At 37.8% G+C, this 12,620-nt stretch overlaps 1 long non-coding RNA gene across 1 annotated transcript; it reads left to right on the forward strand.

The window, feature by feature from the left end:
• Positions 1–1,538: 1,538 nt before the first annotated feature.
• On the forward strand, positions 1,539–10,611 carry LOC101676868. Its single transcript, XR_200652.3, has 3 exons — positions 1,539–1,869; positions 2,014–2,255; positions 10,084–10,611. It is a non-coding gene; the product is annotated as an uncharacterized LOC101676868 (long non-coding RNA).
• The last annotated feature ends 2,009 nt before the right edge of the window (positions 10,612–12,620 follow it).

The following is a 12,620-nucleotide window of genomic DNA, read 5'->3' on the forward strand; positions in this document are numbered from 1 at the left end:
ACCAATTCTCCAATTTTCCAGACATGCAATTGGGTGTTCAACAATTCAATTCAATTCTGACTTCAACTACTCAGAGTTAGCAGAGACTCCATAATTTAAAGACTCAGCCCTACAGGACTGCACCCCACTTCAGATGCCAGCTGCAGGTCTCAGACCTCCCAGACTTCTCACTACCTGGCTATAGGTTGGGGGATGGTAGGATACCTTTGTAAAGTTTGACAATTTTCTAGAATGGCTCACAGAACTCAGACACTTATGTTTACTAGTTTTTATGAAGGATACAAATGAATAGCCAGATAAAAACAGACATAAAGCAAGGTCTGGGAGGATCCAAAGCAAAGAAGCTTCTGTCCTAGTGAAGTTGGGGAAGGCTATCCTCCCAGCCCATGGATATAGAGCTCAATCTCCAGGTAACCCCTTCCCCTCAGGTAGATGGGTGGAGCTTAAAGTTCCAATCTTCTAATCACTTGGTCTTTCTGGTGATGATCAGTTCTATTCTGAGGCTTTCTAGTGGCCTTACCTTAAGTCATTGCATTCACATATACTCAAATGTGGCTGAAAGAAGTTTGTTATGAATAACAAAAGATAGTTCGGATGAAGGATGAAAGGTATAGCACCTGGAATATAGTCAATAGTGCTGCAATCACATATGATGGCAGATAGTAGCTACACTTGTGGTGAGCCTAGCACAATGTATAGAGTTCTTGAATCACTATGCTGTATGCTTGAAAGTAATGTAGCATTGTCTGGACTATACTTAAAAAAACAAAAAGTCATTAGAATAATTCAGGAAGTTCCAAAGGTTTTAGGAGCTCTGTGCAGAGGACAGCCTACAAACACCAAGTATTTATTTATTTTTTTATACCTCACCAATTCACAGACTGGGAGAAAATATAACATATGTATTTGACAAAGAACTTATAATAAGAGCATATCAAGATCTCTTATGACCAATAACAAGAGAAACAACTAAAAAAAAAGACTACTTGAATGTACAGGCTAAAATTGGACAATATACACATTAAAAGATCCTCACCGTCATTAATCATGAGGTGAATGCAAAAAAAATATTAATACCATCACACAGTCAATAGAATGGCTAACATTTAAAAAACTGGTCATACTAAGTATTGGTGAGGATGTGGGGCAATGGGAACTCTCACATATTGCTGATGGGAAAGTAAAAAGGAGAGCCTACATGGGACAAAATTTGCAAGTTTTTTAAAAGAGTTAAAGATATACCAATCATATGACCCAGTCATTCAACTTTCAGTAATTACCCAAGGAAAACAAAAATGTGTTTACACAAAGACTTATACACAAAAACCCGTAACAACTTTGTCATAACCTAAACTGAAAGCAAACCCAATGTTCGTCAACAGGGAAATGGATAAACAAATTATAGTACATACATACCATGGAATACAACTCAGCCGTTAAGAAGGAACAAATTATCCATGTGCACAATATTTGTGACTCTCAAACACATTATCCTGAGCAAGAAGAATCAGGGCAAAGAAGAACCTTTGTGGCATGATTCTGTTTGTACAAAATTCTAGAACATGCTAACTAAACTACAGTAACAGCAAGCTGGTCTATGGCCACTAGGTAAAGGGAGTAGAGAAGGATGAATCGCAATGAAACATGAGCAAAACTTGTGGGTGATAGAAATGTTTGTTATCTTGATTGTGGTGATGATTTCAAGAGTATATACGTTATATCCAAGCTGATCAAATTTACATTTTAATACATGAAGTTTAATGTACTTCAATGATACCACAATAAAGCTGTATAAAAAGAAATATCCATACCTAGAGAGAAGGTTAATACTGACCTAGCAAAAAGCTCTGATGATTTGCAGGCATTGCAGTAAGTAAAACATGATTTTTTCACCTTTTCTTCTAAAACATTTCTCCCTTCCTTTGAGCTCTTCTTGTTCTCTCACTCCGACCATGGTGACACGGATGTATGACTCAGGCCATGCTGGTCACGTTACTCTCTCCCCTGTTACAGAGATGGGAATGTAACCCAAGCCTCTCAGTGTCCTTCAAGATTAAAATGGAGCTGGCAGAGAACACTCCTTTTCTTTCTGCTGTTAGAGCCGTTAGGATATGAGTACAAGGCTGCTGGGAACCTGTCCCTTTACTATGTGAAGAGTGTAGCACTTAGAATACAGCTGACATGGAGAAAGGAAAGATGAAGAGACAGAGACACGAAGGTCTGGAGCCGAGGAGACAGGAAGAGAAGGAGCAAAGGTGAGTGAAAGATGAAGCAAGAGAAGATAAGAGGGAAGAGGGAAGCGGGCACGGAGGGAGATACTACACTTGGATGTAGTATCCGGCTTTCTCCAAGGCCAGCTTGACCTCTGCCCCTTCCCCACCTCCCACCCCTTGAAGATAACTGAGCCAATAAACTTTCCTCTTTAGCACAAGGTGATTTAGGTTTCTGTCATTTTCCACAGAAGATTCTTGAATGATACTATACTTATTCAGTGTCATTCTTTTAGACTGAGGCAAAAGGTGGGATTTGCATTATTCTCATTTACCGGCATTCTCATTGCTTAAAAAGTAGCTCATTTGGTCCAGGTTAAGTGCATAAAAGATAAGATCTCTTAGTATGCATTTTTTTTGAAGACTTTTCTCTCTTCTTGCCTGTAATTTTTATTTTTCCTTAAGGTTTTGTTTGCTTTTGTGTGTGTGCGTGTGTGCATTTTTGTTTGTTTGTTTGTTTGTTTTTGTCTTTGGGATGCAGGCTGCATTTTTTTATTGGCAGTTTCAGTCTCTGGTGGGTGGTAAGGATGGAAGCTGAAATGAATGTGTAGCAGAAATCAAAATGTTTTCCTAATTCCTTCTTCCTAGCCACACTGTACTGGTTTGAGTGTAGGGGCCAAGTGACCCACAATTCTTTTTCTCCATTGAGCCCTGTGAATGCAGTAGATTGGATAGTAAAAATTTGCCCTAGACTCTTGGCATATCATGTTCTGTCATTCTTAGTTTATAACGCAGATGCAAGTTTTAATTTTAATTTTTATTTTTTTACTATTGTCTCAAGATATTAATGGAGATACGGGAAAAAGTGAACCAAGTGGTATTTGGATCTTTCCTTGTTAAAAGGGGAGTCTGGCAAGTTGGTCTTTTAACATATGAGTTATTGTTGTTTCCATCAGACTTCTAAGTCTGGAAACATTTAGCTTTCCATTGGTGTTTCTCTGGTATGGAAACCAAAATGTGTGAAGTTTTCTTTGATGGTGAAATGTTAGTTGTCTTAAGGGAATAAAAGAGAAACTTTTCTGGAGAAAGAGCCAGCCCAATATCCCTCAAGGGAGGACATTATGTACTTGGGCTACTAACTCTGTAAAGTTGGCCCTACTTCCACAAGATCAGAAAGCAGTGTGTAGAGCAAGAATAATATTTGAAGAGACTCTGGAAGTAAGAGCACACATTTAGTCAACAGAGAGCCTATGGAACATCCTCAAACTGGCCTCGGAGGGTTTCCTCCATATTTACTTCTCGGATGGTTTTTCTTAGTTAGCGACCATGATGGAGCTAGTTGGGGAAGCAAGTTATAGTCAGACAGGGGCTGAGAAGGTGGGAGAAAAATCCTGGAAGCAGTAATTTATTCCTGGGGTGTTTATATTAGGGAGCTTAACATTTTGTTCCCCCTAGAAGTTCTAGGCTTTGTAATTTGAAACCTGCTGTAAGAGAATATTCTTATCTAAATGTAGAATTTTGGAGGAGCATTGCATGTGATTTATACCATATTTTCGTAAATGTCTTGCAGTGTATACCTCCCCTAAACAAGCAAATGGACTTATTTAAAGGCAAAGAGTCTTACAGATGGTGTTTATGGAATTCACCTGGGTAAAAGGCACAGCGAGACTTGGCTCTGGAAAACTTGCTTGCTGACGTTATACTAACACTGGGGCTCTGAGAATTTCATGAGAATTCCACCCATATTCTTCAAACTCATGAAAAAGGAAATAATATTATAAAACTTGACGTCAGAATAGTTGTTATAAATCCTCAAATATTTCTTCCATTACCTTCTGTCAGAAAAATCTGTTTTCCATAATGGACATGTAGTTAATTACCTTGAGGTTGGCTGGTGAGCTTTGTCGTTATAACGCTACGCATCTCTTTTATTTATGCTCAAGGAAGTTGTCCTCAAAGAAGGTATTTTTAAATGAATAATATTTATACTCTGTTAAATTCAGGACATGAAATAATGCACAGCAAACTTTTATTCCTTGTTGATTCCCCTTATTTTCATATGCTTTTCAACCAGACTGGCAGAATATAAAATATTGATTAATAATCTATAGAAAACATTTTAAAATTTTGAACACGTGTGCATGAAACACATTAAGCAGTAATTAAATTCAGGTCAGCAAGCTGGAACCCTCACAGACCTCTAAAAATAATTATAGATAAATTTAGTAGGGAATTTTAAAATAGAAATTTTAATTGGAGAAACATTTTTCTCATCACTGTTTTATTATGTAACTTAAAAATTATAGTGTACCGGGGCGCCTGGGTGGCTCAGTGGGTTAAGCCGCTGCCTTCGGCTCAGGTCATGATCTCGGAGTCCTGGGATCGAGTCCCGCATTGGGCTCTCTGCTCAGCGGGGAGCCTGCTTCCCTCTCTCTCTCTGCCTGCCTCTCTGTCTACTTGTGATCTCTCTCTGTCAAATAAATAAATAAAATCTTTAAAAAAAAAAAAAAAAATTATAGTGTACCTTGCTGATGTTTTTTAAAGCTTTTATTAACATAATTTATTTATTAAAGAGAAATGAAAAAACTGTACTGCTAACCCTCCTGACTCGGTCATAAATCTTTACTGTTTTGCAATAAAACACATTTCCAATAACACTGAATATATTTTCCACCACACTTTATTCTCTTGGGCTTTAGCCACTCTATGTTCTTAACATTATGATATATATCACCAAATGAACCAGATGTTCCTTAGACTCTGAAATAGAAGATCTCATTAAAATGTGCGTGTGTGTGTTTTCTGATCTCTCATGGGAGTTATTTTTTCAAACAGTATCAATGCCGAATATTTCCAATTATTTTTTTCTTTATTTACTTAATCAGGGCAGAGCTCTACGAAGCTCTGGACAAAATGAATGTAAGAAAATCAAATTGATAGTTTGAGGACCATGCCAACAGTGTTCGCATACAGTACTTCCTTAGTCTCGCCTTTATGTGCTTTCGACCATTCAGCAATATGTATCATGGGCTTTCTTTAATCTATGGGATAAAACTTGGGGAAGTGATACCAAGAAAAAAGAAAGATAAATATTCTCTGTACCCAGAGTTAACAATCAACCAATATAAAAAATACAACACACAGGAATAAACATAAAAATATATTTAAAGAAAGCACACACACACACACACACGCAAAAGAATTCAAGAAACTTCATGAAGATTATTTTCTAAAAATTATTTGGATACAGAAATATACATAGAATTTTGGCCTTACTCACTGTATGCGTTGGCTTCTTATAGATACTTGATACATAAGCAGATGTGACCAGCAGTGGACCACAGGATGGGCTAAACACATGTTGGCACATGCTTAATTCCTTTAAAGGATGTGTATCATTTTAAATCCTTAAGATTCATACTGGATTCTCAGCACTTCAAAGAGGTGAAATCCTCTTTGGAAATACCTTGTACTTCTTAATATATGTTAACGAGAAAAATCTTCTTTAGTCGTGGAGAGTGTATTGATTTCTAGAATACTTACTGGATAAATATGTATCGCCCAAACTTCAAGGAATAGATTCTTTCATTCATTCAAAAATATTTATGGACAGCTTATTATGTGCCTGGTATTCTTACGGGTGCTGATGACACGTGAGCAAACAAAATAGACAAAGGTCTGCTTACGTGGAGCCATTGTTAAGTGTGGAAAAGGGGGCAGGAAAACCAAATAAAAGGAACATGGTCATTTTAGGGACCAGTGCTATGGGGAAATATAGAGCAAAGGTGGAGGATAGGGAGGTCCAGGACCAAGATCAGGAAGATCTGAGGAGGTGAGAGCTTTCTAGCTCAAGGTGGTTATCTAGCTCAAGAGGTTCTGACCAGAGGGCAGAGAAAGAGTCAGAGCCTTGCCAAAGGAGCAGCAGGTACGAGACCCACGGAGGGCCAGAGGCTGAGGAGCATGTGACATGGGGGCAGAGAATCTGAGACCAGGTCAGGAAGGGAAGGGGTGGGGGGAGTCCAGGAAGCTCAGTGGGAGGCGTTTGGCTTTTATTCCAGATGAGATGGGAAGATTTGAGAAAGTTTGGAGCAGAAAAGATGACATAACCACAACCTGATGTCCATTTTAACAGGATCTCTGAATGGGGCTCTTCTTGCGCTCCTCACCCCCTTTTTAAAATCACAGTTCTATTTTGGTAGTAATCTCATTCTTTCTTGGTAGAACACCTGTGGTTGTCACCTTCTAGCATGTTTAAATAAATCACATGATTTCAGGATCACACATCAATCTGTCATATATTAGTAAGCATACAAATACTTTATTACTGATATAAAAATGTTCAGGATTATGAATTTATCCAATATAAAGAATTTTTTCTCAGCCAATATTATAGTATTTATGTATGGTTATGGTTTATCTGGCTAAAAGTTTCAATTTTAAGGTCAAAATCATTTACAAAATGTAGCAAATAAAACATTTTGCTTTATTATTGTGCATTAAATTCTTCTGACATTCTGCACATGCTCCATCAAATAAAAATTATAGTTTCTCTTCCGTCACAAGTGCCCTTTATGAGAAATGTGAATATGTGAATTTACTACCAGCATGTGTGAATTTACTACTGACTTGGAGTCATCAGAATTTGGGTCCATTAAAAGGAATGGTAGGCCCTTTCTTGTGGGGATTATGAAACAGGCAGCTTGAGGTTGGAAGCTGAACAAGGAATGGTAAAGTGAGAAAAAAAAAAGTAATAGAATAAGAAAAGCAAGGAAAAGTCTGAAGAATATTTACCTTCTACTCCTTGAAATTCTTAGTCATTTTTGTGAATCCTTTCTCTCTGGCCTTTTTGTTGTTTAACAGCTTTACTGAGAGGTAATTTAAATACCATAAAAGTCACCCATTTCAAATGTACAATTCTGTAGCTTTTCGTGTAGTCATGGCGTTGTTTTGCCTTATTTAAATGTTAGCCAATCCTTTGAAGTTCACCTTTGGTACATTTCCGTCTCCATCCTCACCCAGCCCCTTTCTCAACCCCAACTTTCCAAACCTATTCCAACTCTGTTCTTTCTCTCATAAGCAGTTCATTGATAGCATTGTCCTCACTTCTGAATCGCACCAGAAATCTGGGGTTGATGGAAGACATCCGGGTTCTCTTCTCACTCACTGTGAACACCGCAGTGGACCCCACCTTTGAAATGCCCCCCTTCCTACCATTTCTGAACCTTGTTTCAGGCCCCCCTAAGTCCCCACTTGGATTCTTATGAAGGTGTTCCAAATGAGTTCCCACCAGCAGAGTCTTCCCCATTTTAACTTACTCTTGCCCTTGTCTTGTCTCTCCCAAATCTGATCATCTCTCTCTTCTATCTCAGACCCTTCTGTGTCTTCCAGTGACCTATGGATACATCCATATTTTTTTGCGGTCGATCCAGATTCTTCACCACGTGGCTTCAGTTTATGCTTCTTGTCTCACGTCCTACCCTTCTCTTGTCACACATTCTGAAAATTCCAGCCACTGTGTTTGACACCACTAGGCTTCGGTGTTTTTATACAAACAGAGACTTCTGCACATATTTATCTTCGTACCACTGTTTCCCCTTCTCTTTTGTCTGCCTGGGGAATTCTCCCATCTGCTTCATATACGAAACATGATACTGGTGTGGTGGAACCTTTCCTGAATACGCGAGACTATGTTTCCAGATCCTTCTAGTTGTCACTACGTACAAACCTCTTCTTCTGCCTGAATGTTAGATTGTGATCACTTGGTCCATTTCGCTTTCAATTGCTAAGGGGAGTTCTTCAAGTCCAGGGATGTCCTGTCCTAATCCAGTGCTTTGCACCATTCTCAATTCATAGTGGGACTCAGTATATGAGGCAGGGTATCTCTAAGTAGATCTTCACCACAATTGACATCACATTTTTTCAGGAACTAGCAAAACAATCTCTTCGGTGCTGGTCTGGTTTGGAATTTTTAACTCTATGCTAGTTTCTCTTTTCATTCATGTCTTCAGGATTTAAGAACAGTTTTCCCACAGAGCAGAAAGCTTGGCATCTTTGAAACAGATAGGTAAGGGATAAAGAGTGTAGCTTGTTTGGGATCTGAGTCCCATAGAGCTCAGCTATCCTGTTAGTCCCAAAGGTCTAAGTGACAACAGAGGGGAAATAAAGAGAAATTGGAAGGTAAGGTTATAGGTAAGAGAACTTTTAGTAAATGTACTGAAGGTTTAGAAGCAGTAGAGATGAAGAGGGAATAGTGCAATACTGTGAATGTGACATTAGATTTTGAGCATACTTATATTTAAAAAATCCATTCCCCAGTAAATGCCTATAATATAACAACCAGATGGTATATTTTGCTTTTTAAGATTTTTAACCTTTACATTTATGCTGGTTTCATGAGAAGTCATTTGAATTTTAATGATCTAGATTTTCAACAGGAGATCATGGCTGATATAGTTTAGGGTGCCTGCCTAAAGTTTAGGGTGGGGAGATGTGTCCTCATATAGCCCCTTCTACCCCAGGTGGTGTGTTTTTGAGCACATGACCCTGCCTTAATCCTTTGCCCACTCTGCCCTTGGGTGGGAATTGACAAGGGCTTCAAGGTCAGCCAATCCATAACCTCTGAGTGTAGCTCTAGTTCACAAAAGCTGGAGAAATCAGGTGTTTTGCCTTCTGAAGTAAGACACTCAGAAAGAAATTGCCAAAAGTTATCGAGAGGCAAGCCGAGGGGGGTGGCCATCATGGGTTCCACTCAAACTGAGTAAGTGGGTATATCTGGGCAAACGCATGGTGAATGTAAAGAAACAAAGGCAAATGAATGGGGCCTGAGAAAGGATTAAAGAGGAACGGCTTTGGGTGCCACTGTGTACACCGTGCACATTCTTACATTAAACCCCACCCCCAGTCCTCTTTTTGTGAGTAGATTTCTGTCCCTTGTAACCAAAAAACCCTTGCTAAAGCACAAATATTTTATTATTCTTTCTACAGTTTTTACTGTAATGAACATTTTCTCCAAATCTAATCTCCTTGACAAATATCTTTACGGTATTTTTGGCTCAACTTAAATACCTACTTAGTGGCTTTTTGTTATATAGCAAGGTCTGTGTTAGCCAGTGGGCAAGTGCCCTTAATTTTGAGCATACTGATGTGCTGTTAAATTAAAATTTAAGCCAGCAACTGCAAGCTTGTGGCTATCTGTTACTATGATGGCAGCTGCAGGCATTGTCACTTCTTGGCCTGCAAAGGCAGAACTTAATATTGCCACCTGTTTGAGGATAGCCATTGTAGGTATAAATTTGAGTGGAGCCCTGCCAGGGTATATAGAGACTGCTACTGTCAGGGCCTCCAGATGTTCCCCATAAGGACGGGTCACTTTGTGTCATGAGCTAAATAATGGCCACTCAGAGATATTAAGTCCTAATCCTGGAATGTGCAAATATTACCTTATATGAGAAAAGAATTTTGCGCATATGATTAAGTTAGAGTTCTCGACATGGGGGACATTATCCTAGACTATCTAGGTGGGCCCGAAATTCAGTCTCAAGTGTCTTTCTAAGAGACAGGTGTGGGAAGATGACATTCTTCGAAGATGGAAAGCAATGTGACCATGATGGGAGTGATGTGGCACAAGCAAGGAATGACAGCAGCCTTTAGAAGCAGGAGGAGGCAAGGAAGAGTACTTCCCTAGAGCCTCTGCAGGGAGCAAGTCTTTGCTGACATCTTGATTTTGGCCCAGTGAAAATGATTTTGGACTTCTAGACTCTAGGACTATGAAGGAATACATTCCTGTTTTTTTAATCCACCATATTTGTGATAATTTGCAGTCAAATGCTCTACCACTGAGCTATAGCCCCATATTTGTGATAATTTATTGCAGAACAAGATTCCACTTCAGAAATCAGAAATGGAGAGATGCCAGAAGCTATTGATGAAGTTTTTTTAGAGAAGCACAATGAATAAAGAATTTCCTCAGTTGGGATCATCTGGACCTCACAGATTTTACGATTGTGGAGATTTAAGGAGCCTCTCCTTTGATCAGTGACTGCAGGTCGCCCTTAACTTCTGTTGAAGAATCATGTCATGGGTGCCTGGGTGCCCCAGTCGGTTAAATATTTGCCTTTGGCTCAGGTCATGTGGGATCCATTCTCCTTCTATCACTCCCCAACTTGTGCTCTCTCTCTCTCTCTCTCTCTCTCTGTGTGTGTGTCTTGCAAAAATAAATAAATAAAAATTCTAGGAAAAACGAAAAAAGGAATCATGTCATGCCTCAGGTGTCCTTGATTCTGTAAAGACTTGGTTCAGCTTCGATGCACAGAGATCTTTTTGAACTGATGCTTGCACTTAAATGCTTATAAACTTGAGTTACTATTGCGGAGGCTGTGGTACAAAAAGCATCTCCAACAGAAGACAGGTATGTGTGAAGTGTTAGCTCTGCACCAGGTAACACTTGATGTTTGGAACTATGGCAATGGTGACACTTGGAAGTCTCTTGTGCAATGTATAAAGACCTGAATTTTAGGGTCTCCACAAAAATGTTTCTTGGAAATGATGGTATAAGACACCACTGTTGTGTTCCTGCTTACTACCATTTGATCGTTAATATAGTCTTTGTTGTCAATTGTTAGTGTGTATTATCTCCTATTTCTAATTTGTTGAGTTTAGATTTTTATTATAAATAAGTTGAGTTTCATCAAATAATTTTTTCTGATTCTATTGAAAATATTAAAAATATTATGGTTTTGTTATCTTAATCTACTAACATGTGTGCTCAATTATTTGAGCAAATGTTCTAATGTTAAACTAACCTTGAATTCCTGAAAGATAGTGTTTTGATACAATTGATTGTACTTTCACATATATTGCTTGGATTGATTTAGCTAGAAGATATTCCTGAGTCTATGCACATGAATGAATTGGTTTATAATTTAATTTTTATTTGCTTTTCTCATATACTTTTGGCATCAAGATAATTTTAGTCTAATGAAATGAGATTCAGAGTGTTCCCTTGTATCCTGCCTTCACTGTTAACCATATTTGTGTCTGTGTACAGACTATCTCTTTTTGTCTTGATCAGTTTCAGCAGAGATTTTTATTGTAGTCTTTTCAAAAAAACAATTTTTGGCTTTCTTGATCTAATTATGATACAGTTGCTGTGTTCTTTAATTTCTGCTCTTATTTTTATTATCTGACTTCCATTTTCTTGGGACCAATAATTTATGTTTTTCTCTATTTTAGTTTTGATATTTGGTTCATTAAATTTCAACTTCCTCTTCTTCTAAGGTAAGAATCTATAGCTATAAATTTATCTTTAAGTACTACTTAAGTTATGCCTTGCAATTTTTGATATATAGTACTTTCATTCATTCTGGGTACATTATACTTCCCCTTAAGATATAGCCTTTAATAAATTAATTATTTAAAAATATAATTTAAATTTTCCAACATGTTTTAAATTTTTTACGTTTACTTTTCATTTTATTATAGAGCCATGCTATAGTCTATATGATACTGAATGTTGTGAACATTTATAAATGTTATGTATGTGTTTAAGAAAGATATATATAGATAGATAGATACATATCTATCTATATATATATTCTGAAAGTTGACAAAGCTTTCTAATTATAACTACTAATAAAACATTTTTTCTAACTTTCAACCAAAGAACATTTTAAGTGATAAGAGGCCATGTCCTCTACCAATGATTTTATTTCTTAAGGTGTGTTTCTCTATAGGTTTTCCCTAGATTAACTGCATCAGAATCTCTGGGGTGCTTGCTAAATCTTCAGATGGATGCAAACGATTCCCCCACTCCCCAGCGATTCTGATTCAATAGTTCTAGGTTCCAGGACAAGGAATGTACTTTTAGCACGATTTTTAAGGTGACTACAGAAAAGTTGTCCCCTGGGAGGTAATGATGTAATGCTGTTAGTCCTCAGTATTTTTCGTTGTTTAATTCCTCCTTTTGTTAAGCAAATCATTTAGATTTTATTTCTAAAGAGTACTTTGTGAACCATAGCGATGATTATTTTTAGATTTTGTTTATTTGAGAGAGAGTCAATGAGAGAAACCAAGAGCACAGGGGAAGGGTAAAGGGAGAGGGTCACTGAGCCCCGAGCCTGACTGGAGTCATGACCTGAGTGGAAGGCAGATGCTTAACTGACTGAGCCACCCAGGCACCTGTATATCAATAATTTTTTAATGACAAAAATAATTATAAAATAAACCACAGTGTAATTTCCTATGGTATGTAACTGATAATACCTTCAGGCTGATTCATGACATATTAATTTTAGTCTGATGAATTTCTTCCTTTCTTTCTTACTGAGATTCTCCTGTTTTAAAAGAGGGCCAAAGAATGCCTTTTTTGTTTTGTTTTGTTTTAACTTATAATAGTTTATTAAAACTCACATG

The sequence above is a fragment of the Mustela putorius genome, unplaced genomic scaffold (assembly GCF_011764305.1).
Source record: "Mustela putorius furo isolate JIRA1106 unplaced genomic scaffold, ASM1176430v1.1 tig00000151_pilon_pilon_pilon, whole genome shotgun sequence".
Classification (NCBI taxonomy): domain Eukaryota; kingdom Metazoa; phylum Chordata; class Mammalia; order Carnivora; family Mustelidae; genus Mustela; species Mustela putorius.